An 8,814-nucleotide genomic window follows, 5' to 3' on the forward strand; every position below is an offset into this window, starting at 1 on the left:
TCCCATACAATGATAAAGTTTGTTAGCTCTGGTCCTTCTGGGGGGATAAGACCTTGATACATTGAACCTAGGAACACCAGCCATAATGCCACCATAGGCCCATATAACACAGCACGCCTATGGTGGCATTATGGGAGATCACACCATTTCTAGAAATGGCAGCACACATGGTTATATTTCCTCCATGCTGACCCGGGACATCAATTGTGGCACGATGACCAATGAGATTTCGTCCATGTCTCCTTTTTCTGGTCACATTGAAACCAGCCTCATCCACAAATACGTATTCATGTGGAGCAACACAGGCATCAAGCTGCAGTATTCTCTGAAAAGCAAAAAGAGTATGACAGATTATACAAGATCAAGATTACCATTAAACCGTTAAAAATGACAGTTTCTTTGCCTTTTTTTACCTCCCCCTTACTGTTCTGTTTACCTGCCATAGACATATGCAGTGTAGGCTTGATTAGGCAAAGTTCTATATTAGGAAGCGCCACTGCCATGTAGTGCACAGCCAGTGTATTGCTAGCAAATACTTGATCCAAAGTGGCCGATCACTAGATGGCGCTGCCTCTTACGTTCATAAAGGCATGTTGGCTGATCTAGCCTGTGTAACATGTGTCTATGACAGGCAACTGAAGAGCAGCTCCTGTAATTAATACCAAATGGCTTACATGTCTCAGAAACCGTTTAATAATTATATTATAATTCATTATCCATTCTAATAATAATAATAATTCATATTATTGGTATTATTATGACTGATGTTTCATCTTGTTCTTTACATGAACATGTCTATCTATCTATCTAACTGTGTACCACACCAGTGCAGGGACACAGGCTATAGTAAGGCTGCCACACCCCTCTCTTCCTCCCTCCATTCTCTCTTTCTCACAGATCCACCAAACAGAAGTAACACACTTTTTCAGCACAAATCTCAGTCCTAATCCTCTCCATTGAAGCTTCCACACTCAGAGTCTCTCATGCACACACACACACACACACACTTGAGAGCCTCTCCATTCTCTCTCTCTCTCTCTTCACATCCCTCTAAATCCCCATTTTAAATGGAGTCTGGTTTAATCCCCATTGCAGTGTTTATTAGCCCTGGAGGGGGTGAGGTAAGAGTTTGCTAAATCCCCAGATCCAATACAAGTTTCGGAGGGGGGGGGGGGGGGGCAGTAATTATGGGATGGGGGCAGGTGTTGGGATACTAGACCCTCCTGAAGCTTGATAGTCTAATCTCTGTCCTCTGAACTGGTTGCCTTACCAGTTCATTACACATTCACAATCATATTGAAATGTGTCATCTTATAGTCAGATCAGTAAGAGTGACTGTTCCCAAATGATCTTCAGTGGCAATGCAAACAGACAGGCAGTGGCCCTGCACTGCCAATACAATGGCTGTGTATTATACGGATGAGGCAATGGTAGCACAACAATAGTGAAGCCACAATGGGGTGAATGTGCCCACAGTGTGTTACTGCAACTGTACCCTTCTGTGGTATAGATCCCAGGTCAAGGCTGGTCTGTGCCCTTTGAAATATTTATATTTAAGTGCTTCTGCACGCTTTTAATTAATACAAAAACAAGCCAAACACAGAAACTATAAAAAGTGTGACCAGAACCCTAGAAATCCAAAACTCTTCTTTAAAATAAACACGCTCAATCTTTGGTTATCCCGGTGTATAAACGTTCCTTCCCCGCACTCTCCTCAGCACTCCACTCTCCCTCTCCAAGCTCTTCTCAGCACTCTACTCTCACTTTGCTCAACACTCCACTCACACTCTCCTCAGCACCACTCTCAGTCTCTTCACTCTGCTCAGCACTCCACTCTAACTCTCTTCAGCACTCCACTCTCGCTCTCCACGCTCTCCTCAGCACTTCATTCTTGCTCTCCTCAGCATTCCACTCTCACTCTCTTCAGCACTCCACTCTCACTCTCCTCGTTCTCCTCAGCACTCCATTCTCACTCTCCTTTCTCTCCTCAGCACTCCACTCTCACTCTCCTCGTTTTCCTCAGCACTCCACTCTCACTCTCCTCGCTCTCCTCAGCACTCCATTCGCACTCCCCTCGCTCTCCTCAGCACTCCACTCTCACTCTCGTGGTGTATGCTGGGAGTGTGGGCTGGCTGTGAGTGAGTGTGGTGGAGCGTGTGAGACGCTGGGAGTTTTTTCACTCTATTCTTTTAGTGAAAGAGTATTTGTTTTAACTGACGTTGTTTTAAGTGTCATTTGGCTATTTACTAACACTTTATTGTCACTGTGGCCCAAAACGGGGCAACCCCCCTGTTCTCTTTTGAATCTTTGTCCCATAGAAACAGGATCAAAGTAGTTAGTGAAGAATATGTGTCGGTGGAGGACTGTGTGATGGTAGTGGGGGAATTAGTCAGTTTAATTATGTGAAGTCCGGGGCTCGAATGAGTAAAGCCATGGTTATATTTCTCAGTGAGGAGGCGATGGTATGGAAAGTGGTGCAGGAGGTGAAATGAATAGTGTATGTTTTTATCACAACTGAAAATATGAAATGTTTCGAGTGTGGTAAAGAAAGGCATATTGGGAGAAACTGCCCTAAATAATCCGGTGAGAAGGAGAACACAAAGAAAGGAGCTGATAGCGGCGATGAAGGACCCGCTCCTCGTGAACCTACCATCAGCAGGAATACTGAGGAGGAGACGGGAGACAGCAATGCCAGTGCAGAAAGCAAGGCTAACACATCAGATAAATCAGCAGGGACAACTGGCAGGTCGGCAGAAAAGACTGAAGCAGCAGGTAGCCAGCTGAAAAAATAAGTAAGCCGGCACAAACTGATGGTAAGCCGACTAAAATCACAGGTGAGACAGCAGGGCGTTGAGGCAGTGGACGTCCCCGGCAAAAGCAGCAGAAGCACTACACCAGTGGAGAAGTGAGAGTAGTGAGGAGGAGAGTGAGAATAGCGAGGAGGTGAATGAGAGTAGTGAGATGAGTGAGAGTGAGAGTAGTGAGGAGGTGAGTGAGAGTAGTGAGATGAGTGAGAGTGAGAGTAGTGCGGAGGTGAGTGAGAGCAGCGAGGAGGTGAGTGAGAGTACATAAGAACATAAGAACATATGAAAGTTTACAAACGAGAGGAGGCCATTCGGCCCATCTTGCTCGTTTGGTTGTTAGTAGCTTATTGATCCCAGAATCACATCAAGCAGCTTCTTGAAGGATCCTACTGGGGAGTTGGTTCCAGACCCTCACAATTCTCTGTGTAAAAAAGTGCCTCCTATTTTCTGTTCTGAATGCCCCTTTATCTAATCTCCATTTGTGACCCCTGGTCCTTGTTTCTTTTTTCAGGTCAGAAAAGTCCCCTGGGTCGACATTGTCAATACCTTTTAGGATTTTGAATGTTTGAATCAGATTGCCACGTAGTCTTCTTTGTTCAAAACTGAATAGATTCAATTCTTTTAACCTGTCTGCGTATGACATACCTTTTAAACACAGGATAAATCTGGTTGCTCTTCTTTGCACTCTTTCTAGAGCAGCAATACCCTTTTTGTAATGAGGTGACCAGGACTGAACACAATATTCTAGGCGAGGTCTTACTAATGCATTGTAAAGTTTTAACATTACTTCCCTTGATTTAAATTCAACACTTTTCACAATATATCCGAGCATCTTGTTGGCCTTTTTTATAGCTTCCCCACATTGTCTAGATGAAGACATTTCTGAGTCAACATAAACTCCTAGGTCTTTTTCATAGATTCCTTCTTCAATTTCAGTATCTCCCATATGATACTTTTCTCTATTAAATGTCATTTGCCATGTGTCTGCCCAGTTCTGAATGCTGTCTAGATCATTTTGAATGTAGCTCGTCGGCCTCGCTTAGCTGTGCCGATAAAGAAAGACGAGGAAAGCTCCGAGTACGAGAGTGATGAGGAGGGGTCTACTACAGACTCTTCATAGCGCTCTGAGCCCTCTGTCAGGCAGCCTGCAGAGAAGAGATATGATACAGAGAGCATCAAAAGCTTTTTAATACAATGGTGAAAAGACGGGTGAGTGTGCAGGATGTTTCCACTGATCCGAATCTGCTTGTAAGTACTGCTCAGTCCATTTGATATAACTGAGATCTGTGAACTCGATAACCCTGAGTGATACAGAATAAAGAAATTGACAAGTAAAGTTTGCAGACAGTTTCAAGTAAAGAAATTATAATGGCTGAAAAAAAAGTTTCCTCTCTTTGTTACTGCTCTATTTCATGGTGTTTTTTTCTCACTTTATCTTGATGGATAATTTTGTAACAGGCACTTTTAACATAAATGGGCTAGAGCCACACATAAACACGCATATGTGTTTGAAACAGTGACACAGAAAAATATAGAGGTTTCTTTTATTCAGGAAACCCACAGTGACTTTAATAATGAATCAGACTGGCTCAAGGCATGGAAGAGGACTATCGTTTTTAGGCATGGGACAAGCTGGAGTGTTTATCCCTCACTCTCTCTCATTTAAAGAGGTGCTTTTTAATAAACATGTTTGTTTTATTAATGTCTGTGCCCCCACTGAAGGGAGAGAGAGGGTGCAGTCTATTCAGATTTTAGATAGACTTATAGCAGAATGTTCACATGATGTGTTTTCATTTCTAGGGGGGGATTTTAACTGCACTTTAAATGACTCTGTGGATAGGAGTCACACAGAGCCACACCCCCAGTCTGCCAGAGAACTTGCTTCTATTGTGAATCATTATGATCTAACTGATGTGTAGAGAGACAAGAGACCCATTGAAAGGCACGTGGGTGTACGTGGGTTACAGCTAGCGGCACTATTTGTTCATGTGCGTTACAGTACAGTCACTGATACTGACGCACTCACTACGATTGCAGTGTGTTACAGTACAGTCACTGGTACTGACACACTCACTACGATTGCAGTGTGTTACAGTACAGTCACTGATACTGACACACTACGATTGCAGTATGTTACAGTACAGTCACTGATACTGACGCACTCACTACGATTGCAGTGTGTTACAGTACAGTCACTGATACTGACGCACTCACTACGATTGCAGTGTGTTACAGTACAGTCACTGATACTGACGCACTCACTACGATTGCAGTGTGTTACAGTACAGTCACTGATACTGACACACTCACTACGATTGCAGTGTGTTACAGTACAGTCACTGGTACTGACACACTCACTACGATTGCAGTATGTTACAGTACAGTCACTGATACTGACACACTCACTACGATTGCAGGATGTTACAGTACAGTCACTGATACTGACACACTACGATTGCAGTGTGTTACAGTACAGTCACTGATACTGACGCACTCACTACGATTGCAGTGTGTTACAGTACAGTCACTGGTACTGACACACTCACTACGATTGCAGTGTGTTACAGTACAGTCACTGATACTGACACACTCACTACGATTGCAGTATGTTACAGTACAGTCACTGATACTGACACACTCACTACGATTGCAGTGTGTTACAGTACAGTCACTCATACTGACACACTCACTACGATTGCAGTGTGTTACAGTACAGTCACTGATACTGACACACTCACTACCATTGCAGTATGTTACAGTACAGTCACTGATACTGACACACTCACTACGATTGCAGTGTGTTACAGTACAGTCACTGATACTGACACACTCACTACGATTGCAGTATGTTACAGTACAGTCACTGATACTGACACACTCACTACGATTGCAGTATGTTACAGTACAGTCACTGATACTGACACACTCACTACGATTGCAGTATGTTACAGTACAGTCACTGATACTGACGCAATCACTACGATTGCAGGATGTTACAGTACAGTCACTGATACTGACACACTACGATTGCAGTGTGTTACAGTACAGTCACTGATACTGACGCACTCACTACGATTGCAGTGTGTTACAGTACAGTCACTGATACTGACGCACTCACTACGATTGCAGTGTGTTACAGTACAGTCACTGATACTGACGCACTCACTACGATTGCAGTGTGTTACAGTACAGTCACTGGTACTGACACACTCACTACGATTGCAGTGTGTTACAGTACAGTCACTGATACTGACACACTCACTACGATTGCAGTATGTTACAGTACAGTCACTGATACTGACACACTCACTACGATTGCAGTGTGTTACAGTACAGTCACTGATACTGACACACTCACTACGATTGCAGTGTGTTACAGTACAGTCACTGATACTGACGCACTCACTACGATTGCAGGATGTTACAGTACAGTCACTGATACTGACACACTCACTACGATTGCAGTATGTTACAGTACAGTCACTGATACTGACACACTCACTACGATTGCAGTGTGTTACAGTACAGTCACTGATACTGACGCACTCACTACGATTGCAGGATGTTACAGTACAGTCACTGATACTGACACACTCACTACGATTGCAGGATGTTACAGTACAGTCACTGATACTGACACACTCACTACGATTGCAGTGTGTTACAGTACAGTCACTGATACTGACACACTCACTACGATTGCAGGATGTTACAGTACAGTCACTGATACTGACACTACGATTGCAGTGTGTTACAGTACAGTCACTGATACTGACACACTCACTACGATTGCAGTGTGTTACAGTACAGTCACTGATACTGACACACTACGATTGCAGTATGTTACAGTACAGTCACTGATACTGACACACTCACTACGATTGCAGTGTGTTACAGTACAGTCACTGATACTGACGCACTCACTACGATTGCAGTGTGTTACAGTACAGTCACTGGTACTGACACACTCACTACGATTGCAGTGTGTTACAGTACAGTCACTGATACTGACACACTACGATTGCAGTATGTTACAGTACAGTCACTGATACTGACGCACTCACTACGATTGCAGTGTGTTACAGTACAGTCACTGATACTGACGCACTCACTACGATTGCAGTGTGTTACAGTACAGTCACTGATACTGACGCACTCACTACGATTGCAGTGTGTTACAGTACAGTCACTGATACTGACGCACTCACTACGATTGCAGTGTGTTACAGTACAGTCACTGGTACTGACACACTCACTACGATTGCAGTGTGTTACAGTACAGTCACTGATACTGACACACTCACTACGATTGCAGTATGTTACAGTACAGTCACTGATACTGACACACTCACTACGATTGCAGTGTGTTACAGTACAGTCACTGATACTGACACACTCACTACGATTGCAGTGTGTTACAGTACAGTCACTGATACTGACGCACTCACTACGATTGCAGGATGTTACAGTACAGTCACTGATACTGACACACTCACTACGATTGCAGTATGTTACAGTACAGTCACTGATACTGACACACTCACTACGATTGCAGTGTGTTACAGTACAGTCACTGATACTGACGCACTCACTACGATTGCAGGATGTTACAGTACAGTCACTGATACTGACACACTCACTACGATTGCAGGATGTTACAGTACAGTCACTGATACTGACACACTCACTACGATTGCAGTGTGTTACAGTACAGTCACTGATACTGACACACTCACTACGATTGCAGGATGTTACAGTACAGTCACTGATACTGACACTACGATTGCAGTGTGTTACAGTACAGTCACTGATACTGACACACTCACTACGATTGCAGTGTGTTACAGTACAGTCACTGATACTGACACACTACGATTGCAGTATGTTACAGTACAGTCACTGATACTGACACACTCACTACGATTGCAGTGTGTTACAGTACAGTCACTGATACTGACACACTCACTACGATTGCAGTGTGTTACAGTACAGTCACTGATACTGACACTCAGTATGGTTATGTTTTTTAATTATCTTATTTTTTAAAATAATGCATGTTAATACATACTGTATGGTAAAAGCATTGTGAGGCATGACAAAGCATGATAATGCATGGTGATGCATTGCCAGGGGAGCATGACAAAGGTTACAGTACAGGGGAGCTGGGTACAGAACAGGGGAGCAGGGCACAGCACAGGGGTGCTGGGTACAGCACAGGGGAGCAGGGTACAGCACAGAGGAGCAGGGTACAGCACACGTGAGCAGGGTACAGCACAGAGTAGCAGGATACAGCACAGGGGAGCAGGGTACAGCACAGAGGAGCAGGGTACAGCACAGGGGAACAAAGTACAGCACAGGGGAGCAGGGTACAGCACAGGGGAGCAGGATACAGCATGATAAAGCATGGTAATGCAGGGTACAGCACAGGGGAGCAGGGTACAGCACAGGGGAGCAGGGTACAGCAAAGGGGAACAGGGTACAGCACAGGGGAGCAGGGTACAGCATGATAAAGCATGGTAATGCAGTGTACAGCACAGGGGAGCAGGGTACAGCACAGGGGAGCAGGGTACAGCATGATAAAGCATGATAATGCAGGGTACAGCACAGGGGAGCAGGGTACAGCATAGTAGAGTCTGGAGGACAGTGTTCAATGCTGGTAGCAGGGGGGTCTTACTTAGTTTAATTGAAGTGAAGCCCGAGTGGAACTCTAGCTCCTGATTGTCCAAACGCAATTCTTGTGAATTTTACTAAACGAAAACCAAGAATTGTGCATGGACATCTTGAGCTGCTGTTTTCAGAGCAGCAGGGACAGACCGACGAAATGCTGCCAGACCCACTGATACATCAAACAAGGTGAGTGCTGAGGATTCACTATACCGTATTAGTCTGAGGGGCAAATATGTGCAAGTAACTAGACTAGAATTACATTGTAACTGCAGATCGCCAGACTAGACTGTATTAGAATTACATTGTAACTGCAGATCACTAGACTAGACTGTATTAGAATTAC

Source organism: Acipenser ruthenus, chromosome 41 (assembly GCF_902713425.1).
Source record: "Acipenser ruthenus chromosome 41, fAciRut3.2 maternal haplotype, whole genome shotgun sequence".
Lineage (NCBI taxonomy): Eukaryota > Metazoa > Chordata > Actinopteri > Acipenseriformes > Acipenseridae > Acipenser > Acipenser ruthenus.